The sequence below is a fragment of the Apium graveolens genome, chromosome 8 (assembly GCF_009905375.1).
Source record: "Apium graveolens cultivar Ventura chromosome 8, ASM990537v1, whole genome shotgun sequence".
Lineage (NCBI taxonomy): Eukaryota > Viridiplantae > Streptophyta > Magnoliopsida > Apiales > Apiaceae > Apium > Apium graveolens.
This window is the reverse complement of record NC_133654.1, coordinates 212,460,688-212,488,227: the sequence shown is the minus strand read 5'-3', so window position 1 is coordinate 212,488,227 and position 27,540 is coordinate 212,460,688.

Genomic DNA, 27,540 nt, shown 5'->3' with positions numbered 1-27,540 from the left:
CCAACTTCCTTTGAAATAATAGCACAAACACGTACCATGTCCTCGATTATCTGGATTGTTCTTTCACTTTGGCCGTCTGTCTGGGGGTGATAGGCCGTGCTCATATTCAGTCTTGTTCCCAAACATTCTTGAAAACTCTTCCAAAATCTTGAATTAAACCTTGGGTCTTGATCAAATACAATAGACACAGGAACTCCATGACGAACTATAATTTCTTTCAAGTACATATGGACCAGCTTGTCGAGCGAAAATCTTTCATTTATAGGCAAAAAATGAGCGGACTTGGTAAGTCTATCCACTATAACCCAAATGGCATCATGATTAGCCCTTGTCCTTGGTAATCCAACTATGAAATCCATGGCAATATGTTCCCATTTCCACTCTGGAATCTCCAATGGCTGTAACAATCCACTTGGTCTTTGATACTCTGCTTTAACTCTCTGACAGGTATAACATTTGCTAATCCATTCCACAATTTCCCTCTTCATGTGGCCCCCAATAATTCTTCTTTAAATCTCTGTACATTTTGGTACTCCCTGAATGGATGGAATACCTTGAATTATGTGCCTCCTGTAGAATTTCATTTTTCAGCTCCGTTACTGGTGGAATCCAAATTCTAGATGAAAACCTCAGAATACCTTGGTCATCTTTCTGTGTGCATAACTCTTCCCCTACCAAGCGATTTATATCTTGATCCATTCCATCTTCCTGACATTTCTTTATTTTCTCAAATAATTCCGGTTGGAAAGTCATACTGTATACTTTCACTTCCTCAGGCTTGCAAACTTTAATCTCCAATTCCAATTTCTGAAATTCTTTATATATATCTTCAGGTACTGATAACAAATTCAACCTTTCCTTCCGACTCAATGCGTCTGCTACCACGTTCGCTTTACCGGGATGATAATTAATCGAGCAATCATAATCTTTGATCAACTCTAACCATCTCCTTTGTCTCATATTAAGTTCCTTCTGTGTGAATATGTACTTTAGGCTTTTATGATCCGTGAAAATCTCGCACTTTTCTCCATACAAATAATGTCTCCAAATCTTCAAAGGGAAAACTATGGCTGCTAGCTCCAACTCATGAGTAGGATACTTCTGTTCGTGTGGTTTCAATTGCCTTGACGCATACGCAATCACCTTTTCGTGCTGTATTAGAACACATCCTAATCCTTTGTGAGAAGCATCACTATAAATTACGAAATTCCCATGATCATCTGGAAGTGACAAAACAGGTGCCGTGATTAATCGTCGCTTCAACCCCTGAAAACTTTCATCGCATTTGTCGTTCCATATAAACTTTTCATTCTTTCGTGTAAGCTTTGTTAATGGTGTAGCAATCCTCGAGAAATTTTGAACAAATCGACGATAATATCCCGCCAATCCTAAGAAACTTCTTACCTCGGTGGGTGTTTTCGGTCTTTCCCAATTCGTAATTGCCTCAATCTTTGTCAGGTCCAATTTGATCGTTTTGTTACTGACTATGTGTCCTAAGAACTGAACTTCCTGTAGCCAAAACTCACACTTCGAGAATTTAGCATATAACTTCTTTTTCCTTAAAATCTCCAAAGTTGTCCTCAATTGTTCTGCATGATGCTCTTCCATTTTTGAATAAATTAAAATATCGTCTATAAACACAATAACAAACTTATCCAAATACTCCTTAAAAATTCTGTTCATCAGGTCCATAAACGCTGCCGGGGCATTGGTCAACCCAAAAAACATCACTAAAAACTCGTAATGTCCATACCTTGTTCTGAAAGCTGTCTTTGGTATATCTTCTGGCTTGATCTTTAGTTGATGATATCCTGATCTTAAATCAATTTTGGAGAAATACTTGACTCCCTTCAACTAGTCGAACAGATCGTCAATTCTAGGTAACGGATATTTGTTCTTAATTGTCAGCTTGTTGAGCTCCCTATAGTCGATGCACAGTCTCATGCTTCCATCTTTCTTCTTGACGAATAATACCGGGGCTCCCCACGGGGATACACCGGGTCTGATTAATCCTTTCTCTAACAACTCCTTTAATTGCTTCGCTAGCTCTTTCATCTTGACGGGCGCCATTCTATACTGGGCCTTGGATACTGGTTCTGTTCCAGGTGCTATGTCGATCACAAATTCAATTTCTCTATCTGGAGGAAGTCCTGGTAACTCGTCGGGAAATACGTCTGGAAATTCATTCACAACTGAAATATCTTCAAGGTTTGTTGGTTCTTGACTTCTGTCAATCACATATACCATGAAATGCTCACACCCTTGTCGTAGTAACTTCTTGGCTTGAATCATCGTTAAGAACTTCTTTACTTGTTTTTGACCCTTGAACATTACTATCCTTTCATCTGGCGTTTTCACCATTACCTTCTTATTTCGACAATCTATCTGGGCATCATGCCTAGATAACCAATCCATCCCTAATATAACGTCAAATTCTCCTAACTTAAATGTTATCAAATCTACACAAAACTTACTACCAGAAATCTCAATCTCACAATTCCCACAAACTTGATTAACAGATACACGTTCTTGATTTGCTAATTCCACAGTCATTATTTCATTTAAACACTCAACTGGACAATTTAACCTACTAACAAAATCTTTTGAAATAAATGATCGAGTTGCTCCCGAATCTATTAATACTTTGGCACATAAAGAATTCACATTAAGCGTACCTGCCACAACATCCATATCTTGGATCGCATCTTTCACCGACATGTCAAAAACTCTAGCTCTTGGAGTCTCATTTACTGCTGGGGTAGATCCCATGATTCTCAATGTATTACTGACTGGGGCCGGTGTCTTGCAATCTCTAGCCATATGTCCAGGCTTCCCACATTAAAAGCATGTAAATCCAATGGCTGGAACCTTCACTGTTGGATTTCGGATAGGCTGATCCTTATTTGCTAGCTCTCTTGCTAGCTGATTTCGGCACTCCCTCGAATAGTGCCCTTTCTGATTGCATTTGAAACATACCACGTTCAACTTGTTACAAACTCCTCCATGCTTCTTTCCACATACTTGACAATCTGGAAAAGTTAATCTCAATTGATTCGCATTAACTGGACGGTTGCTCTGGCCTCCATCTCCTGCATTCTGTTTCCTGAAATTAAAATTTCTCCCTGGCTGAAACTTGCCTTTCTTAAAATTTGAAAACTTCCCTGGTTGTAACTGGCCCTCATTCCCTTCAAATTTCCTTTTGTTGCTTTCCTTTTCCTTCTGAAACATCTCACTCTCTATTTCTGCGATCATAGCCTTCTGTACTACTCCTACATAGGTATCCAATTCAAAAATGGCTACCTTCCCTCTGATCCATGGTTTCAAACCTTGCTGGAATCTCTTAGCCTTCTTCCTGTCAGTATCCACATACGACGGTACATACCTTGACAATTCCTCAAACTTACCCTCATAATCTGTTACTGACATGTTCCCTTGTTTTAATTCTAAAAACTTCAACTCCATTTGATCCTGAACAAACTGAGGAAAATACTTTTCTAAAAACAATTCCTTAAACCTTTCCCAAGTAATAACATCTGTACCTTCCAATGTCTTCACCATTTCCCACCAATAGGTGGCCTCATTCTTCAGATAGTAACTTGCAAACTCAACCTTCTGTTCTTCCTTCACTTTCACTAAGGCAATTGCCTTCTCTATTTCCTTTAGCCAAACATTTGCTTCAATTGGCTCTAAAGAACCCTTGAATTCTGGTGGGTATACTGCCTGAAAAGTTTTAAAAGTTACCTGGGGATTGGTCTGTCTTTGTTGTTGTTGTGCCAGGTGAACTGTTTATTGGGCCAAGATTTGAAGAATCTGGGCTATGGCTGGGTCCATGGGTCCTGGGTTCACATTGGGATTTGAATCATCTTGGTTGTTATTGTTGTTGTTGTTAGTTTCTTCATTCTGGGTGTTGGTGCGGGTATTTCTTCCGGGAGGCATTTTCTGTAAAGAATCAATCAACTTATTTAGCTTTTGAATCAATCTTTTACATAAAAGAACAGTTTTGCAAAATAGAAATATCTCTTTTTGAAAACAATTGTAACTAAGTAAATTGCATGCTTCTTTACAGAATATATAAACAGTTATGGAAAACAGGGTACATGGTATCACAGGGGTATAACTGGTGCAATAAATAAGGTAAGGTAACACTTGTGTAATAAAGTAAATGACAGTAATGGAAAGGAAAAGGTGCTGATATATATAGATCAAAAGTTTTAGGTAATACAAGCGTAAAGACGCTTCGGAAGTAAAAGTAAAAGGGTACAACAACCTACTCACTAGTCAGCATAGCTAGTCTATAAAGATAACTCAAAAGTCTACTGATACACACTACACACTACTGTACATACTACATAAACATAACAACACTGCTCAACATCTCCATCTCTAAATCTCTGGCTCATAGAAAATCTGGACCTCAAATCTCCTCAAGCTCCTCTAGAACCCACGTAGCCCACTCCACTAAGAAATTAGGAGTGATGTCCTCATGTGTAGCCTCAGCGATCCTTACTGCAGCTGTCCTACGAAACACCTGTAGCCTCTCTCTGAGTCACCTCTCACCCCTCCCAACCTCTCTAGTACGCATGATATGTAGTAACTCCTGAATCTGACCCTGAAGGAATCGCTGCTCCATAAGGCAAGCCTCAAACTGATGATATGGGACAGGATAGGAAGAGAACTGAAAAGGTACTCCTGTAACTGAATGACCAGTAAAGCCTGAATCAGCAGGTGGGGGTCCTCTGACAGGTGGCCTCATGCCTGGAGGTGGAATAACCTGCAATGGTACGGGCTGCAACACAGGTGGAGGTAATATAGCCAACACTGGTGGAACAACAGGACGTGGATCCGAAGACGGCACTCCCACTGAAGGCTCTGAGTGATCAGCTGATACGGGAATAAGAGAGTCGGCCATCGCTGCTATCTGAAATCATATCGCAATATAAGAATCTCGAACCATAACGCGAATTACACTAATACCTGATATACCGAAGCATACACCCTCTCGACGTTCTATCTTTCTATTCCTTATTTCTAATCCTAACCCTCTACCCATTCCCGTCAACCTAGGCTTGTGTCAGTGACTTATAACCTGTAGCTCTGATACCCAACCTGTGACGCCCTCTAAACCCGGGTCAGAAGTTTGGGGTCCACATACACACTTTATTTATCACCTGCTTATAACAATAATAAAGATAACAATAATATGCAGTGACCCTATTTACCAACGGATCGCAATAGGTTAAAGTATGCACACAAGCCACACATCTACTTATATTACATACCGTTCAAATCCCAACTATTCCAAACTCAAAACTGAGTATTAAACATTATTACAAACTTTTACAGACTTAAATTATCCTAAAAGAAGCCTACTAGGTCAGCTCAATCAACCTGAACCCCTAGCTCTTGCGCTGGACTGGGGATCCGCGGTACCAACTGGTTTCTTCTTAACTGGAAAAGAACAGAAACAATATCGCACAAATGAGCTAACTAGCTCAGCAAGACACAATGACAAAACTGAGAATAATGATCATCAAGTGAACATGATTATGATATCAAGTGAACAATGGATTATGATTTAGAATTGGATATTATATTTTCATGTTAAAAACCAAGGTTAGGCTGCTGATCAGTCATGCACTAACCCCGAGCAAAGCACACAGCACTGCTCTAACTACTGGATCCAAGGCACACATTGGCCTAACTTAACCATTATATGGTCTGACCACAAATCTGGTCCACAATTTTATAAAAACAATCCAATTCTAACATAATAACAGAATAAGCAATAATAATCAATAACCAGAATCATTAACAACAATGAGTGTTTAACAATGAAAGAGTTTCAATCCTTGTAAGGATCAATAAGGTAATTTCAAAGCTTGGATGTTGGGTAATGAAAGAATTGGATAACAAAGGAATTAATGTTTCAGGGTTTCAAGGATTTGGTCTTTCAAAGTATAAAATACAAAGATTTAATTGTGTAAACAATCTGGTTCAGTGTTTAATATTTAGTTTGTATGTATTTGTGGAGTAGGATCGTATACTTGAGGTTCATGTTTGGCTATACAACAATCAATGGTATAGAAAGAATCAGGTTACGGCTCAAGATCAATAACTGGAATCAAGATTTAGGGTACAGTGCTTCAAAGCACTCGCAATATCAACAAGACTATCAAGTACTACAATATCTCGAGAAAGTTCAGAACACTTGCCTGGTATTAGCTTACTACACTGCACTCGCTTCCAATCACAATCGTCTTACTCCTCAACTACCTGTTTCCCTTTCCTACGCCTTGCCTCTTCAGCTCACATATCATAAGCATCTATCAATAATCGACTCATAGAGTTCTATTCAACACATACTTCTATCTACCCTTCGTTTTACCCAAATCCAATTAACGGATTGAAAGTTATGCAATAATCAAGTAAACACCGAATATATAGACTGATAGTCAATCAACAAGTCACATATAGCACATAATACATCACGTAATCAATGATATATTATTTATAAAGAAGTCTTGGGTCATAAATAGGCTTTCTGTTATTTAAAATAATTTTTTTTTAAAAAAAAATTTCAGAATTAAAACGGGTCGTTGGATCAATTTCGGGTTAATAAATAGGGTTCGGTAGGCCAATTCTGGCTCCGAAACAATTTTATACTAATTATCGAGCTTTGGAAATAATTTAGAATAATATTTTAAAGCTCAAAACTATTTTTTGGAATTCTTAAATCATTTTTAAATAATTAAATCTAATTAAATAATTAATTAAAATCAATTAATAATTAATTAAATCAATTAATTTTTGAATTAATTGACCAACTAATTAATTAAAAATTAACTGAAATTAATTAACTAATTAATTTAGATTTTTTTTTGAATTAAAAAATAATTTTCGGAATTAAAATAATAATTTTCAGAATTTTCAGAAATTAAAAATAAATTTTTATAATAAAAATAAATAGGAAATATGATTTTTAAACATTTCATAAACAGGAATCCTATTTTTGAAAACTTTGCAAACTACAGGGACTAAACTTCACCATCTTCAAAAATACAGGGACCAAACTGCAATTTTGCAGTTCCAGTCGCCGGAAAATCGGGGGTGGCCGGAGAACTCACCTCCGGCATCCTCCCACCACCATCACCTCCAGAACTAAACTACACAACACCAGGAACCTATATCTGCAATCAAAATTCATCAATAACCCCAGACTTGGCCGGAATTTGATCAAGAAACTTGCCGGTTTCCGGCGGGTTCGACGTAAACTTCAAAACACAACTCCCTTCTCTACACACCTCGTTGATTCATGAAACTTGTACGACTAGATTGCAAATTTCACATAGAATACAATACACTATACCACAACATCAATCTATTTCAAAATAAGAAACCCCTAAATTTCAATTAAGAACATTCATACGGGTTATAAACCCTAATTTTAAAATCCGAAAATCAAACTCAAATTTGAACATGTTATTGAATTCCAAATCAGACGTATAATATATCAAAATCATCAGGAAAACAAGCTCTACAACATGAAATCATCAAATCAAACAAACAATCATCCGAACAAAAATTCATATTTTTAATAAATTTAATTCGAAAATAAATAAATTTCTTGAAAATAAACCTTTAATTCTGCAGTGAAACAAAGCTCAGAATCTGATAGAACACTTCAAATCCTTCGTTTTGGTTACTCAAGCTTTGAAAACAGAGATCGGTAACGCCTTCGTTTTGCTGTTTGATTCTTAGAACACTTTATGTAATTAGGGTTTTTCTCTGAAAATTATAGAATTAACTATCTGCAAATGATTTTGATACGAAATAAAATACGGAAAAAGGCTATTTATATTTACAGAATATTAATATCCCGTTGGATCATTCCGGATATAAAACGGTACGTTTAATTGTAAAAACTGATCCAAACGGTATCGGTTTTCGGGATAATTATCCAAATCAGTATAATTTGTACTGCGATCTTGGTCTCAGCGCCTGGTTACACATATTACGAAGTGATAATTGGGATAGTTTAATAAAAAGCTCCCGTTTATCGAAAATACGGGTTTTATTGATTTACCGAAACAAATATTGTATCGAAAATGTTGCGTCGGGACCCGCGCAGAACAAACCGTACGCCGGATCGAAAAAGTCGAAACATGGAATATGCTCAGAATATTAAAATTAGGTTAGGAAGGAGTTCTTGGAAGAGTTTCGGGTTCCAAAACGTAACAACGGATGACGTCGATTGGTTCCCGTTTTTATAAAATATATTTTAAATACTCAAAAAAAGATTTTATAAATTTCATATGATCCTTATAAATCTATAAATCAACATAAAAATAATTAGGAAGATATGACAATTATCTATGTTTTATTTTGGACATATAAAATTAAAATACTCAATTAATATTATTTTTGAATATCCAAGTACAGATAACATTTAACAATTAACTCACAGAATAGATACTAAACACACATAATAATTATTTAATAGCAAAAATAATCACACGATATATCCCGGATATTACATCCTTCCCCCTTAAAAAGGATTCTGTCCCCAGAATCTCCTAAGAAAACAAATGAGGGTACTTTTCTCTCATATCATTTTCTAACTCCCAGGTTGAATCTTCAACCTTTGGGTTTCTCCACAATACTCTTACTAACTTTATCACTTTATTTCTCAATACTTTCTCTCTTTCCTCTAGAATCTCTATCAGACTTCCTACATATGATAAATCTGCCTGAAGCTCTATTGGCTCATATTCTATTACATGCCTGGAGTCTGGATTATATTTCTTAATCATTGATACGTGAAAGACATTGTGAATGTGCTCCATGTGCGGTGGTAACGCTAACTCGTAAGCTACTTTGCCAACGCGCTTTAGGATCTCAAAAGGTCCGACATATCTTGGACTCAGCTTTCCTTTCTTTCCAAACCTCGTTAGTCCTTTCCACGGTGATATTTTCAGTAATACTAAGCTTCCTTCTTCAAATTTCATGTCTTTCCTTGACTGATCTGCATATTTCCTCTGATGATCTTGTGCGACTATCAATCTCTTCTGGATAATTTCAACAATTTCTTTTGTCTGCTGTACCAGTTCAGGTCCAAGTATCTTGCGTTCTCCTACTTCATCCCAATATATTGGAGATCTACATTTGCGTCCATAAAGGGCTTCATAGGGTGGCATCCCAATGCTGGCATGATAACTGTTATTGTAAGCAAACTCTACCAGAGGTAAATGTTCGTCCCAACTTCCTTTGAAATCAATAGCACAAATACGTAACATGTCCTCGATTATCTGGATCGTTCTTTCACTTTGGCCATCTGTCTGGGGGTGATAGGCCGTACTCATATTCAGTTTTGTTCCCAAACATTCTTGAAAACTCTTCCAAAATCTTGAATTAAACCTTGGGTCTTGATCAGATACAATAGACACAGGAACTCCATGACGAACTACAATTTCTTTCAAGTACATATGGACCAGCTTGTCGAGCAAAAATCTTTCATTTATAGGCAGAAATTGAGCTGACTTGGTAAGTCTATCCACTATAACCCAAATGGCATCATGATTAGCCCTTGTCCTTGGTAATCCAACTATGAAATCCATGGCAATATGTTCCCATTTCCACTCTGGAATCTCCAATGGTTGTAACAATCCACTTGGTCTTTGATGCTCTGCTTTAACTCTCTGATAGGTATAACATTCGCTAATCCATTCCGCAATTTCCCTCTTCATGTGGCCCCCAATAATTCTTCTTTAAATCTCTGTACATTTTGTTACTCCCTGGATGGATGGAATACCTTGAATTATGTGCCTCCTATAGAATTTCATTTTTCAGCTCCGTTACTGGTGGAATCCAAATTCTAGATGAAAACCTCAGAATACCTTGGTCATCTTTCTGCGTGCATAACTCTTCCCCTACCAAGCGATTTATATCTTGATCCATTACATCCTCCTGACATTTCTTTATTTTCTCAAATAATTCCGGTTGGAAAGTCATACTGTATACTTTCACTTCCTCAGGCTTGCAAACTTTAATCTCCAATTCCAATTTCTGAAATTCTTTATATATATCTTCAGGTACTGATAACACATTCAACCTTTCCTTCCGACTCAATGCGTCTGCTACCACGTTCGCTTTACCGGGATGATAATTAATCGAGCAATCATAATCTTTGATCAACTCTAACCATCTCCTTTGTCTCATATTAAGTTCCTTCTGTGTGAATATGTACTTTAGGCTTTTGTGATCCGTGAAAATCTCGCACTTTTCTCCATACAAATAATGTCTCCAAATCTTCAAAGGGAAAACTATGGCTGCTAGCTCCAAATCATGAGTAGGATACTTCTGTTTATGTGGTTTCAATTGCCTTGACGCATACGCAATCACCTTTTCGTGCTGCATTAGAACACATCCTAATCCTTTGTGACAAGCATCACTATAAATTACGAAATTCCCTTGATCATCTGGAAGTGACAAAACAGGTGCCGTGATTAATCGTCGCTTCAACCCCTGAAAACTTTCCTCGCATTTGTCGTTCCATATAAACTTCTCATTCTTTCGTGTAAGCTTTGTTAATAGTGTAGCAATCCTCGAGAAATTTTGAACAAATCGACGATAATATCCCGCCAATTCTAAGAAACTTCTTACCTCAGTGAGTGTTTTCGGTCTTTCCCAATTCGTAGTTGCCTCAATCTTTGCCGGGTCCACTTGATCCTTTCGTTACTGACTATATGTCCTAAGAACTGAACTTCCTGTAGCCAAAACTCACACTTCGAGAATTTAGCATATAACTTCTTTTTCCTTAAAATCTCCAAAGTTGTCCTCAATTGTTCTGCATGATGCTCTTCCATTTTTGAATAAATTAAAATATCGTCTATAAACACAATAACAAACTTATCCAAATACTCCTTAAAAATTCTGTTCATCAGGTCCATAAATGCTGCCGGGGCATTGGTCAACCCAAAAGACATCACTAAAAACTCGTAATGTCCATACCTTGTTCTGAAAGCTGTCTTTGGTATATCTTCTGGCTTGATCTTTAGTTGATGATATCCTGATCTTAAATCAATTTTGGAGAAATACTTGGCTCCCTTCAACTAGTCGAACAAATCATCAATTCTAGGTAACGGATATTTGTTCTTAATTGTCAGCTTGTTGAGCTCCCTATAGTCGATGCACAGTCTCATGCTTCCATCTTTCTTCTTGATGAATAATACCGGGGCTCCCCACGGGGATACACCGGGTCTGATTAATCCTTTCTCTAACAACTCCTGTAATTGCTTCGCTAGCTCTTTCATCTTGACGGGCGCCATTCTATACGGGGCCTTGGATACTGGTTCTGTTCCAGGTGCTATGTCGATCGCAAATTCAATTTCTCTATCTGGAGGAAGTTCTGGTAACTCGTCGGGAAATACGTCTGGAAATTCATTCACAACTGAAATATCTTCAAGTTTTGTTGGTTCTTGACTTCTGTCAATCACATATGCCATGAAATGCTCACACCCTTGTCGTAGTAACTTCTTGGCTTCAATCATCGTTAAGAACTTCTTTACTTGTTTTTGACCCTTGAACGTTACTATCCTTTCGTCTGGCGTTTTCACCATTACCTTCTTATTTCGACAATCTATCTGGGCATCGTGCCTAGATAACCAATCCATCCCTAATATAACATCAAATTCTCCTAACTTAAATGGTATCAAATCTACACAAAACTTACTACCAGAAATCTCAATCTCACAATTCCCACAAACTTGATTAACAGATACACGTTCTTGATTTGCTAATTCCACAGTCATTATTTCATTTAAACACTCAACTGGACAATTTAACTTACTAACAAAATCTTGTGAAACAAACGATCGAGTTGCTCCCGAATCTATTAATACTTTGGCACATAAAGAATTCACATTAAGCGTACCTGCCATGACATCCATATCTTGGATCGCATCTTTCATCGACATGTCAAAAACTCTAGCTCTTGGAGTCTCATTTACTGCTGGGGTAGATCCCATGATTCTCAATGTATTACTGACTGGGGCTGGTGTCTTGCAATCCCTGGCCATATGTCCAGGCTTCCCACATTCAAAGCATGTAAATCCAATGGCGGGAACCTTCACTGCTGGATTCCGGATAGGCTGATCCTTATTTGCTGGCTAATTTCGACACTCCCTCGAATAGTGCCCTTTCTGATTGCATTTGAAACATACCACGTTCAACTTGTTACAAACTCCTCCATGCTTCTTTCCACATACTTGACAATCTAGAAAAGTTAATCTCAATTGATTCGCATTAACTGGACGGTTGCTCTGGCCTCTATCTCCTGCATTCTGTTTCCTGAAATTAAAATTTCTCCCTGGATGAAACTTGCCTTTCTTAAAATTTGAAAACTTCCCTGGTTGTAACTGGCCCTCATTCCCTTCAAATTTCCTTTTCTTGCTTTCCTTTTCCTTCTGGAACATCTCACTCTCTGTTTCTGCGATCATAGCCTTCTGTACTACTCCTGCATAGGTATCCAATTCAAAAATGGCTACCTTCCCTCTAATCCATGGTTTCAAACCTTGCTGCAATCTCTTAGCCTTCTTCCTGTCAGTATCCACATACGACGGTACATACCTTGACAATTCCTCAAACTTACCCTCATAATCTGTTACTGACATATTCCCTTATTTTAATTCTAAAAACTTCAACTCCATTTGATCCTGAACAAACTGAGGAAAATACTTTTCTAAATACAATTCCTTAAACCTTTCCCAAGTAATAACATCTGTACCTTTTAATGTCTTCACCATTTCCCACCAATAGGTGGCCTCATTCTTCAGATAGTAACTTCCAAACTCAACCTTCTGTTCTTCCTTTACTTTCACTAAGGCAAATACCTTCTCTATTTCCTTTAGCCAAACATTTGCTTCAATTGGCTCTAAAGAACCCTTGAATTCTGGTGGGTATACTGCCTGAAAAGTTTTAAAAGTTACCTGGGGATTGGTCTGTCTTTGTTGTTGTTGTACCAGGTGAACTGTTTATTGGGCCAAGATTTGAAGAATCTGGGCTATGGCTGGGTCCATGGGTCCTGGGTTCACATTGGGATTTGTATCATCTTGGTTGTTGTTATTGTTGTTGTTGTTAGTTTCTTCATTCTGGGTATTGGTGCGGGTATTTCTTCTGGGAGGCATTTTCTGTAAAGAATCAATCAACTTATTTAGCTTTTGAATCAATCTTTTGCATAAAAGAACAATTTTGCAAAATAGAAATATCTCTTTTTGAAAACAATTGTAACTAAGTAAATTGCATGCTTCTTTACAGAATATATAAACAGTTATGGAAAACAGGGTACATGGTATCACAGGGGTATAACTGGTGCAATAAATAAGGTAAGGTAACACAGGTGCAATAAAGTAAATGACAGCAATGGAAAGGAAAAGGTGCTGATATATATAGATCAAAAGTTTTAGGTAATACAAGCGTAAAGACGCTTCGGAAGTAAAAGCAAAAGGGTACAACAACCTACTCACTAGTCAGCATAGCTAGTCTATAAAGATAACTCAAAAGTCTACTGATACACACTACACACTACTGTACATACTACATAAACATAACAATACTGCTCAGCATCTCCATCTCTAAATCTCTGGCTCATAGAAAATCTGGACCTCCAATCTCCTCAAGCTCCTCTAGAACCCACTTAGACCCGCTTCTTGACTACTCGGGTTCGGATGGGTTTCATTCTCAACTTTAACTGAAAAACAAGGTGAATAACAATAATAGGGGTTAGCCAAAATTGTTCAATAAGCCTGCAACATATATATAGTGAAACGAGAGAAAGTTAAATGAACCGGTAATCAGCGGGTTTGAACAACCATCTGTATCTGTAATGAACAATGAAAGCCATTATTGGCGAGTACCAAATGAACTAGACTGGACACAAAAACCAATATATGCACTATAACCTGTTGATCAGTTAGGATATAGTGCGGATATATACCCAACTGCATAGACCCACCAATATATAGGGTACCCAGGAACTATGGGCTAATAATCAAGGGTCTGGCTCATACCCGGCCCGCATAATAACCATCCAATCCATAGCTTAGCATTCAGAATAATCAGTATGCTTTTGATGTATCCCAACATCGGAATATATCAGAGTATATGTATATGTGTGCCTGTAACTATTGGAATATGAATAGATGATTCAATGAATTAGGAGAAATTAGGAATCGAAATGAAATAGGAATAAAGGAACAACAATTGTGTGTCAGTATTTGTGAACAAGAATTATCAGGGTATAGCTGTCATGGAAAGTTGGAAACAATTCACTATTCTGAACTTAGAATATGGGAAAAACTTGCCTGGTATACGCCCTGCTTCAGGTACTTCACATCTCTCTATCTCCGGCTTGATTCGCCTTGTTGGTGGTGTTTCTATCAAAGAAATACATATATTTAGTTGACTTACATCGTACACGTATCTCGAACTAAAACCACGTAGCCCTTATCGTCTATCCATACGATTCTATTTGACTCGTATATAATTATCTAACAAATAGAGTTCACATAATCACGTAAATCACATAGCATATAAGGCACATAATTAATTTAGGTTTATAAATATTTTAGAATCGATACTAGACCTATATCCGTATTAACAAACAGTATCTAACTCGATTCCTAATTTTTCGGGATTTATTGGACCCGTTTTTATCAATAATAGGGTCTGTAAATGAATAAGTATTATAAGCAGACCCGGTCCTGAGAGAAATTATGATTCATAACTATTTTTAGTGGAATCAGGTCATTTTTCTGAGTCTAAGGGTCTTCGTTTCGATTAAATCGGATAAACGGTTTAATTATTACGCAATAAACAAGATTAAATCAATTATTAATCAATTATCATTAATTATTCACAATTAATTAAATATCAATTATATTTTAAATAAATATCTAGGAATTATCATATTTTAAAATAATTTTTCCCTAATTTTTGGAATTAAATAGGTTTAATTACAAATTATTCAATCAAACTAATTATTTATAAATTAGTTAATCAATTTAAATAAATACTAAGTAATTTGGAAATAAGTAAATGAATAAATAAATAAATAGTTACATTCCGAATCTCTAAAATGTGGAACACAACTCGAACTTATTATGAGTTATTCACTTAAACCGATAAATTATCAAGCAATTAATCAGTCTAAATAATTAATCCTCAAGTAATAAATAAATAAATAAATAGGTAATTAATTAAATAAATAAATAATTAAATAAATAAATCTTTGAATTTATAAATTCAGAAAATAATTTAGAAATTATTTACAAAATAATACAAATTTTTAATAAAATTATTTATTTGATTTTCTAATTAATAAAAATTGATTTTCTGATTCTATAAAATAAAATTAAATTACAAAAAGCAAAAACACATTCAAGAAATCTAATTGGGGGTTTTTGGATCAAACCCGGGTCGATTTCCGAGTTGAAATCTGGTCGACCCCGGGTCACGAAGAACACCGCCGGCCAACCCAGAATCCGGCACCGGCGGGTCTTTCTGGCGAGCTAAATGGTGACGAAACACTCGATTCTAGGCTCGGTTTTGATCGTTTTTCATCAACAACAACACAGGAACATCTCCCTCGTTGATTTGAAGCTGGAAAAAGGAAGAACACCTCCGGTAACGGCGGTTCTCCGATAAACCTAAAATGCGAACCAAACTCGACAAAACAGGTACCAATCGATCAGAAATTCGACGATCTAAACGTTCATAACAACAAAATCATCTAACAATCAACGAATCAAGCCACCCGAATTCGAAATTAAACCCGAAATTAACAACTTTAAAATCGACTAATCCACAGATAAAATCGATAACAAAAATGAAATCTAGTTTCAACAAGGTTCACAACGAGTACTTACATGTTCGATTTGGTGTACAGAATCATGATCAAATTGGTGTTTGATTTCAAGAACTTCAAACCCTAATTTTAGAGAATTGGGGATTTTCTTAAATTTTCTGATTTTTTTACGATTATTTAATAATTAATTAATAATAAATCAGGTATTTATATTAGTACAAATAATACCCCTAAATAAAATTAAGGCCCTAATTATACATCTATAAAATTAATTGGCCCCATTTTTTATAATTTTTGGGTATTAATTTTGAATTTTTAAATATCCAATAAATATAAAATATATGCCAAAAAATTCCCAAAAATTGTGAATAATACAAAAATGCAAAAAAAAAATGATATTTGATAATTTCATGATCCTATAAAAATAAAAATGTGATTTTTGTGGCGTTTTTGACATCCGAAGGGGCCCGGAAAAGTCGTTTTTCGTGAAATGAGAAAATTTGTAAAACGTCCGGATGTTCAGAATATCAAGATGGTTTAGGCCATACTTGGAGAAATAGGGCCAATGATTTTATATGAAATATCGGCTATTAAAAAACTGATTGGGCCGTACAACCTTTGATATAAAAATATTTAATTATCAGTAAAACACCCGATAATTATCTAGAACACATTCTGACCGAAACAGAATACACGTAGCACATAACATCTAGGGTTTTATGACCCAACACACTTACTGGCATATTTAAACACATAAATCATCTTTATTAAGATATAATACAAGCGTAATTTCTCGGTCGTTAAACCTATAATAATTTAAACTTATTCTAACTTATTCAAAATAGAAAAAAAATTGCTACTAACATATTTGAAATGAAAAGGACCTATACTAATTAAAACTTATTTTAACTTATTCAAAATAGAAAAGAAAAATAGTTGTTAATAACGTATTCGAAATAGAAAAGAAAAATAAATTAAAAGAACTATAGATAAATGAAGATGTTCGAAGATATATGATATTTAAACAATTATCTGCATGAAAATAGCGAGGAAGAACACATGACCATGGGAGTTAAAAGGGGCCGACATACCGTCCATGCACAAATTTTTAATATCGATTACCATAATCAGGAGATATCCAATACAATATTATTTATTTATAGAGTTTTGCATCTGTTTATTGTTTCAATATTTAAATAAATTTTGTCTAAATTATAATAATTTTTTTATTAGTATTGTGTTTTATGGCAGAGCAACTCAAACTAAATCTTATCTGAATTATAATAATATTTTATTAGTATTATGCCGGAGGGGAAAGCGGCTCAAACTAATATTTATCTAAATCATAATTAATTTTTATTAGTATTGTGTTTGACGGGAGAATAACTCAAACTATTTTTTTATCTAAATTATAGTATTAGTTAATATTTTTTTATCTAATTAGTCTTTTTATATTACAACGGGCGTCTGCCTAACAAAATATCATAATTAGTACGATCATTATTAACTTAAGAAAACGCGATATAAATTAGTATCATGAAGAAACATGCACACAATTTTATTTTATTATGTATGTTATAATGTGTATCGGCTTAACAAAGCATAACACAAAATGGGCAATAATTATGTATATTTTAATGTATTATATTATATTTTATATTTTTTTTTAAATAATCTTGATATGAGATTTTTTAAAATATTTTTTAGGGCTGCTGTGCAGCGTGGCTTTGTCGACCAGTACTTATATAAATGAGAAGACGGAGGTGTTTATGTGGCATCTCTCAAATCGTCTTATTCTATTTTTCTAATTTCTCAATTTTTTGAGTTAATAAATATCAAAACATGTACTTATCTTATATTCTCCTAAATATATTATTATCATTGTAATATTCGCCTAAAATTTCTACAATATCTTCAATTACAATTTTTGAAACCATCATAATATTCTCCTAAAACTTCTACTTTCTCTTTAAATCAACTTACCATCTTGACATTTTTCTCAATTTCTCATTCAATATTGTTAAGAATATGTTGTGTACTTGATGATAAGCTAAACAAAACACCTTAGTAGATTTAATTTAGTGAAATTGTAGCTCTCAACAGATGATCACTTTAACATCCGTTGCAAGGGTAGCTTATGTATTAATAAGTTTAGTACCATATTTCTGCATATTGTAATGCCTTAGAGAACTAGATGTTGTAGAATGTTTTAAGTCATGTTAACTACTAGATTGATATGCAAGATAGGTTGGCCAATTGTAAATTTTAGATGCCTTGTAATCTTGTATAAGTGAAATAGAGTTAACTGCTGTGAAAAGACTCTCAACGGATGTTCCACAAGGTTTCAACGGATGATTAACTAGAGCTTCAACGGATGTTCAACAAGACTCTCAATGGATGATCCAACAAAGTTTCAACAGATGATCCCACAGAGTTTCAACGGATGAACAAATTCAAAAGAGCAGTTAATAGTGACTTGACAGTCACATGCGTTGATTGTATGCAAATGGAATGTGGCAGCCTATTTACAGGTTTTAGAGAACAAAGAAGCATTTTTATTTCCATACTAAACTGAAGATATTCAAAGATGCTGGATTGAGAAATGAAGAAGCATGAAATTAGACTAGAAACATTTTGTCTTATTTGTTTATCTCTTTACCATGTAACTTGGTGATATATAAACCAAGGGTAGCAAGTAGAACAGTATCTGAGTTAGTAAACAATTAGCAAAGAAATAGATAAAGTCATATCTGTAAAGAATTTCTCTGTTCTTGTAAGTTCAACTTGCAAGCAGCTGTGTGCAAACTTTACATCACAGAGTTCTCCAATCAATATATATTTCTGGTAGAAAAGTTCGATCCACCAGAAAGTTTTTAAATACTTGTATTTGATTAATTTGTATTTGATTTCTTCAATACTTTCATTCCGCACTTTAGCTAAATCAAACACAGTTATATATTCGAATAAAACAGTTTTTAAAATTAAAAAAGTAGTTAGAACTACATTCAACCCCCCTTCTGTAATTCTTTGTTAGATTGTTTGTGATTAACAATTGGTATCAGAGCTTGCTCTTGAAGTACAAAGAGTTTAAAGATCACAACAACTAACAAGATGAACAGAAAAGATGTGGGAGTAAAGATTCCATTTATGTACAAAGATAATTATCACCACTAGAAGATGAAAATGCACATGAATCTTCTTTCTTAAGATGAAGGATATGTGGACTGTATTGAGAAAGGTCCACATGTTCTTATGAGAGCTGCTACAGGAAATGAGCCATCCATCCTAAAGCCTAGAGCAAAATGGTCTGATCCAGAAATTGAGCAAGTCCATAAGGATAAGAAGGCCATGAAAATTTTGTTTAATGGTGTTGATTGTGACATGTTTGACAACATCATAAACTGCAAAACTGCTAAGGATGTCTGGGAAACAATTCAACTTATATGTGATGGAACTGAGCAGGTAAAGGGAAAATAAAATACAACTCTTGATTTAACAATATGAGCATTTTCATAGTAAAGAAAATGAGTCACTCATTGACATAATTAGTAGATTTCAAAAACTACTAAATGCTCTAAATTTGCATGGAAGAGTCTATCAGACAAAAGACTCAAACCTCAAATTACTTAGATCTCTGCCAAAGGAATGGAAGCCTATGACAGTCTTATTAAGAAATTCTCAAGATTACAAGAAATTTACCTTGGACAAACTGTATGGGATTCTAAAGGCCTATGGGCTTGAAATAGAGCAAGATGAGAAGCTAGAGAAAGGAAGAAATAAAGAAGGATCCATTACATTAGTTGCTGAGGAAGAGAAATAGAAGGAGATAAAGGTTGAAGCTATTGAATCTACACCAAACCCTAGAGTTTGTGAAGGCAAAAGAAAAGGGCTAGTAGCTGAACATGAAGACCATCTTAGTCAAGATGATATATGTGACATAGATGAGCATCTAGCTTTTCTATCTAGAAGGTTTTCCAAGCTCAAATTCAAGAAGAATTTTGGAGCATCCTAGCCAAACAGAAACATGGTTGACAAGTCGAAATTTAAATGTTTCAAGTGTGGCTTGAGTGGTCATTTTGCAAGTGAATGCAGAAAGCCCGATCCTGATAGAAAGAAGTTTGAGCCTGTGGATTAGAAAAAGAATTATTTTGAGTTGCCCAAACAAAAGGAAAGGGCCTTTTTAACTTAAAAAAATGATTAGGCTGCTGATGGATTGGATGAAGATGAAGATACAAGCTATGTCAATCTAGCCTTGATGACCAAATCATATAAAGCAGAAGTTAGTTCTTCAAGTAATCAGGTAATCAGCACTAATCTAGCACATTTATCTAAAGCTGAGTGTAATGATGCTATAAATGACATGTCTAATGAATTATATCATCTGCGTGTTACGCTCAAATCTCTCACTAAAGAAAACACTAATATCAAAGAGAACAATTTGTTTTTAAGTGAAAGAAATAATGTGTTAGAAACTCAATTTGTCGATTTTGAGAAACTGAAGATAGAGCAAAAGATTGCTAAAGATGAACTAATCGAATCTTTAAAGAAAGCAGCTTGAACGAGAACAAGAAGTAATTAAGGCATGGAAATCATCCAGAGATGCCCATGCTCAAATTACTAAAGTTCAAGGTATAGAATCCTTCTGTGATGAAGCCTGGGAAAAGAGCAAGGAAACTAAATTCCAACTTAGAAGATGGACTTTCAACGGATGTGGATTCGACGGATGATGAATGTTATCATTGGAATGATCAAAAGAATTATCCGTTGAAAGACAAGGAACCACATCAGTTAAGTGAAAGAAAGCCAGTTAGCAAATGCCAGATAGCTAAGGTAAATGAGAAATATGGATTAGTTTCCAAGAACTTTGTTCCAGGAGAAACAAGTCAAGTGAAAAAGAACAAGAGAGTCAATGTAGGCCATCTATCAATCAGGCAATTGAATGACAGATTGGAGAAAATTGAGGTTAAAGCAGAATCTAAAAGGAAAAATAATAGAAATGGGAAAGTAGGAAATTACAAGCATAAAAAATACACACATGATAAATATGCACCTAGAAAAACCTGTGTGAAGTGTGGTAGTGTTAATCATTTGTCAGTTAATTGCAAACTTGCTATGCCTGCACCCATATTTGTACCTCCGTCTTTTCCTAACATGTCTACTATGCCTGTGAATGTTATGTATGCATCTAATTTGAATGCAAATTTTTTTTTATGCCATTTGTACAAAATCCTTATTATGCTGCATTTAGTATGCTCCAAATGTCATTTAGCATGCCTTACTGCAATAATATGTTTGCACAAATCATGCCCTTCCATGTAAATCAGCCTGTGCACTGTAATGATGAATGGTTTCAAAGGTTCTACTCAAATGACTAAGGATGAATCTCAGATACCTAAGTCAAATATGGACAAGCCTAAGAAACCTAAGAAAAAGGCTAACAAAACAGGACCCAAGGAAATTTGGGTACTAAAATCAACTTGATTTGATTTTGTTGTGTGTAGGGAAACAAAAAGAATCTTTGGTATTTGGATAGTGGGTGCTCAAGGCACATGACTGAAGATTCTACCCTGCTCACTGAGTTCAAGGAGAGAGCTGGCCCAAGTATCACTTTTAGAGATGACATCAAGGGTTATACTTTGGGATATGGATTGATTTCTAAAGACAATGTCATCATTGAGGAAGTTGCCCTAGTGGATGGACTCAAGCACAATCTATTGAGTATCAGCCAGATTTGTGACAAGGACAACTCAGTAACATTCAATTTTAAAGTCGGTGTTGTGACCAACAAGAAAAGCAACAAAGTGGTCCTCACTGGAGTGAGAGAAGGAAATGTGTATCTAGCTGACTTCAACTCATCAAATGTAGAATATGTTACTTGTCTATTTAGCAAGGCAAGTTAAGATGAAAGTTGGCTATGGCACAAGAAGCTGTCACATCTTAACTTCGAGACTTTGAATGAACTAGTCACGAAAGATTTGGTAAGAGGTATTCCTCAAGTGGAATTATCTAAGGATGGATTGTGTGATGCCTGTCAGAAAGGAAAACAGATCAAAGCATCATTTAGAAAGAAGCTTGAATCAATAATTGAAGAACCTTTACAAATACTACACATGGACTTATTTAGACCAGTCAATGTATTGTCCATCTCTAAGAAAAGATACTACCTAGTAATTGTGGATGATTTCTCAAAGTTCTCTTGGACATTTTCTAAAATCCAAAGATGAAGCTAGTGAAATCATCATCAATCACATAAGGCAAGTTAACAATCATCCTGATTTCAAAGCTAGAAGAATCAGGAGTGACAATGGAACCGAGTTCAAGAATTCTGTGATAAGATTGTTTTGTGAAGAGAATGGGATCATGCATGAGTTTTTAACAGCAAGAACCCCACAAAAAAATGGAGTGGTTGAAAGGAAAAATAGATCTCTTATTCAAGCTGCAAGAACAATGCTAGAAGAATCAAAGCTACCAACATATTTTTGGGGAGAAGCTGTAAATACTACATGCTACACTCAGAATATTTCTTTAGTTAATCAAGCAAAATGCATGACACCCTACCAATTGTTTAAGAAAAGGAAGCCAATATTAAACTTTCTTCATGTCTTTGGATGCTAATACTACATCTTAAGGAATCAAACTGATCAGCATGGAAAGTTTGATGCCAAGCAGATGAAGGAATTTTTGTTGGATATGCAGTCAGAAACGCATACAGAGTCTACAATCTCAGAACCAACATTGTTATGGAATCTGTGCATGTTGTGTTTGATGATAAAAACATTTAAGGACTGCAAGATGGAGATTTCCATGAATGCCTCAAATTTGATAATGTTGAGATGATTGGTGATGATAGTGATGATGAGAGTGATCAAGAAATCATATATAAGGATAATGCAGAAAAATCTATAACTAATGAAGCACATAATTAAATATCCGTCGAAAGACCAAGTGCATCATCCGTTGAAAGACAATCTGAATCATCCGTCGAAAGGCAAAGAACAACATCCGTTGATCCATCAATAGGAGTTAAAAGCCAATTCAGATCACAATCAGAAAGAACCTCAGCTTCAAGTCAAAGATCCACAAACTCAGGGGAGTTTCTTCTAATCAAAATTCTGTCACACATCAAGACAATAATGAGGCCTCTTCATCTAGAGCTAATCTACCACAACAGAGAAAATGGACAAGAGATCACCTATTTGAATTAATTATTGGTGATGCATCTTCAAGAGTGCAAACAAGGAAAGTAACTCAAGAAGAATGTCTATACATCAGCTTTCTGTCATAAGAAGAGCCTAAAAAGGTTGAAGAAGCTCTGTTGGATCCTGATTGGGTTTTAGCTATGCAGGAGGAGCTAAACCAATTTGAAAGGAATAAAGTATGCAAGCTAGTACCTAAGCCTAAATGAAAGAATTCTATTGACACCAAGTGGGTATTCAGAAAAAGATGGATGAAAATGGCATAGTAGTTAAGAACAAAGCTAAATTGGTCGCTAAAGGATACTGTCAACAAGAAGGAATAGATTTTGATGAGACCTTTGCTCCTGAGCATGGAATTGCAATTCCTTGCCTAGAACATTACTCATACCTGAGCATAGAATTACAATTCATAAATCACCTCATTGGTTGATGGAGTTCAGAGACAATAAAGGAGTCAGAAGATTTTTCAGACTTGAAGACCAGCTTAAAATTGCCAGTAATGAAACTCTCAAGGACATGCAATCTAAGTTGGACATCAATGAAGAAGATGAAGATGAGTTCTATAGACAACTCCAACTCCAAGTAGAGGAAAACGACAGGAGGCTGGAGAAGAAAACAAGGGATCAAAGGAAAAGAAAATAATCTGCTCAGTCTAAAGGAGCATCCTTGGAAACAATGTAATTCTTCAATTCTATCTCAGTACATACACTTTTGCAGCACTTTTGAATTTCTACTTGATTTCAGTTCATATATTTTCTAAGTGTTTTGTTATCATTAAGTTAAACCCAAATTTATGCCTACAATTCCAGTAGACATAAATAGGGGGAGATTGTTAGGAATATGTGTATTAGTTTGATGATAAGTTAAACAAAACACTTAAGTAGAAATCTAGTGTTTGTAGCCTCAACGGATAAGACCATTCTGGCTATCCGTTGATGGAGTAGCTTTACTTAGAAATAAGTTTAGTATTGTAGCACATTTCAGTTTCTGTATTTAAGGTATAATTCTTAGATGATTGTGGAAAATTATAACTCATGTTGACTACTAGTGGATATGCAAATAGGAGGGCTAATTGCAAATATTTCATGCCTTGTAATTTCGTATAAGTGAAGTAGTATCAACTGATAAATTAAAGGCCTGCAATGGATGAGAAATAAAGCTTCAACGGATGTCTCTAAAGCTTCAACGGATAACATCCATCAACGGATGAGTGCATCAACAGATAAAGCCATCAACGAATGAAAGCTTCAACGGATGCTCAGTTCAATAGCAGTTGACAGTGAAAATTCATAAGCTGACAGAGGCACATGGGTTGACAGAGACAATTGGAATGTGGTAGCCTCTTGGAGGAATCAAGAAAATGCAACATTTCCATTCTGGTACAAACAAGGAAGTATTCAAAGATACACAGATTATCCTAGATTGCATTGGATAGAGAAATGAAGAAGAAACATGTGAAGAATCTTTTTAATTGTATTTGTACTTTTGTCTTCACTTGTAAACTTGGTGATATATAAACCAAGTTGCAGCTAGTAATTAGAGTGTGAATTTATAGAGCTGTTTAGAAAAACATAGAGAGAAAATCATCTAGTTTGTACTAGGACGTAGCTGTGATCAATTCTTTGAATCACAGATTTTCTGAAATACACATCTCTGGTGGAACAACAAATCCACCAGAAAAGTTTTTGAAGCCTTTGTGTTCTTTACATTTGTGTATTGAATATATATCTGTCTGCACCTGCTCAAAGCAATTCACACACAACTGTTCATCAAAACACTTAGCCTTTGAAACTGCTCAAAACTTGAAAAAGTTTTGAGATTTACATTCAACCCCCCTTCTGTAAATCTCATTGTTAGTTCCTTGGGAATAACAATTGGTATCAGAGCAAGCTCTTAACTTACAAAGAGTTTAAAGATCTATTCTACTAACATCATGAGTAAGAAGGATATTGGTGTAAAGATTCCAATCCTGGAAAAAGATAATTATCATCATTGGAAAGTGAAGATGCATCTACATCTTCTCTCTCAAGATGAAAGCTACATCAACTGTATTGAAAATGGTCCTCACATCCCTCACAAGGTGGCCACAGCTGTAACTGTCACAGTTGCTATTGGACAGTCTATTCCCAAGCCAAAAGCAGAATGGACAGATGAAGATATTGAAGAGGTTCACAAGGACAAGAAAGCCATGAACATTCTGTTTAATGGCCTAGATCAAGATATGTTTGATAATGTCATTAACAGCCAAACTGCTAAGGAAATTTGGGATACTGTGCAACTTATCTGTGAAGGTACTGAACAAGTCAGAGAAAACAAAATGCAGCTTCTCATTCAACAGTATGAATACTTTCATTTTGAAGAAGCAGAATCACTGAATGATACCTTCAATAGATTTCAGAAACTGTTGAATGGATTGAAGCTGTATGGCAGAGTGTACCAAGTCAAGGATTCCAACTTAAAATTTCTGAGGTCTCTACCAAAGGAATGGAAGCCTATGACTGTTTCACTAAGGAATTCTCAAGATTATAAGGACTTCACACTTGAAAGATTATATGGAATTTTGAAGACCTATGAACTTGAGATGGAGCAAGATGAGCTATTGGAAAAAGGAAAGAGAAAAGGTGGATCAGTTGCACTTGTAGCTGACAATGAGAAGACTGAAGCCAGGAATGAAGAAAAGATAATGCCAGGTCTCAAATTTGGCACAAGTAAATCAGAATCAAGCAAGGGAAATGAGCAAGTAGCTGAGGTTGAAGATAGTTCTAGTCAAGATGACTCTGATGATGTTGATGAACATCTGGCCTTTTTGTCCAGAAGGTTTGCAAAGATGAAATTCAAGAAAAATGCTAAATTCACTAAGTCAAACAAGAACATGGTGGACAAATCTAAGTTCAAATGTTATAACTGTGGCATAAGTGGACACTTTGCAAATGAGTGCAGAAAGCCAACCTCTGATAAGAAGAAATTTGAGCAAGTGGATTACAAAAAGAAATATTTTGATTTGCTCAAACAAAAGGAAAAAGCTTTTCTGACTCAGGATGACTAGGCAGCGGATGGAGCCAATGAAGATGATGATATGGAATATGTCAACCTAGCCCTAATGGCTAATTCTGATGAAAATGAAACTAGTTCATCAAGGAACCAGGTAATTACTACTGACCTCTCTCAACTTTCTAAGATTGAATGCAATGAAGCTATAAATGATATGTCCAATGAATTATATCATTTGTGTGTTTCCCTTAAATCACTAGCTAAAGAAAGCACAAGAATTAAAGAGAATAATTTGTTTTTAAGTGATAGGAATGCTGTATTAGAGGGTAAGGTAATTGAACTTGAGAAGATTAAAATCAAATGCTTATCTGTTGAGAGTGAACTAGAAGAATCTGTTAAGAAAGTAGAAATTCTTTCTAAACAATTAGAACGTGAACAAGATGTAATCAAGGCCTGGAAAACATCTAGGGATGTTAGTGCTCAGATTGTCAAGGTTCAGGGAATTGAATCACTCTGTGAGAATGCCTGGAAGAAAAACAAAAAGGAAGTAGAATTAATTGATGGATTGTCAATGGATGTGAAATCAACGGATGATGAAAGTTATCCGTTGAAGGAAGAAAAAGAGCATTCGTTGAAGGCTCATCAGTTAAAACAGGCAAATGATTCTAAAAAGAACAATTTGAAAAATCTAAATAAGAAGTTTGGTTCAACTTCCAAGAACTTTGTCAAAGAAGAAGCTAGCACATCCAAAGATGCTAGTAAGGTGAATAAAGGACACATGACTTTAGATCATTTGAAAAATAGGCTTAAGATGGTTGAGGATAAAAAGGAAACTAAAAGGAAATCTAATAGAAATGGGAAGGTAGGGATTAACAAACGCAACAATTACACACCTGATAAGTACGCTCCTAGAAAAAGTTGTGTGCATTGTAAAAGTGTTAATCATCTATCTGCTAACTGCAAGTCTGTTAAGAATGCTCCCATGCCTTTAACTCCTTCCATGCCTAACATGTCTATGTCACCTCTGTATGCTATGCCTGTTATGTCTCAACAAAATCCTCATACACATTTTGTAAACATGCCATATGTTAATAATCCTTACTTTGCTGCATTCAGTATGCCTCAAATGCCATACAACATGCCTATATGGAATAATATGTTTGCACATTCTATGCCTGATCAAATTCAACCAAATGTGCTAAATGATTCTGTGACTAACCCTACACTTCAACCAACTACATCTGAGACCAAGGTTGACCTAATGTTACCTAAGTCAAAAGATGCAGGAGGTATGAAGTCTAGGAAAAAGACTAACAAGGTTGGACCCAAGGAAACTTGGGTACCAAAATCAACTTGATTTGATTTTGTTGTGTGCAGGGAAAAAGAAGGAATCTATGGTACTTGGATAGTGGTTGTTCAAGGCACATGACAGGAAATTTCACCCTGCTCACAGAGTTCAAGGAGAGAGCTGGCCCTAGCATAACCTTTGGAGAT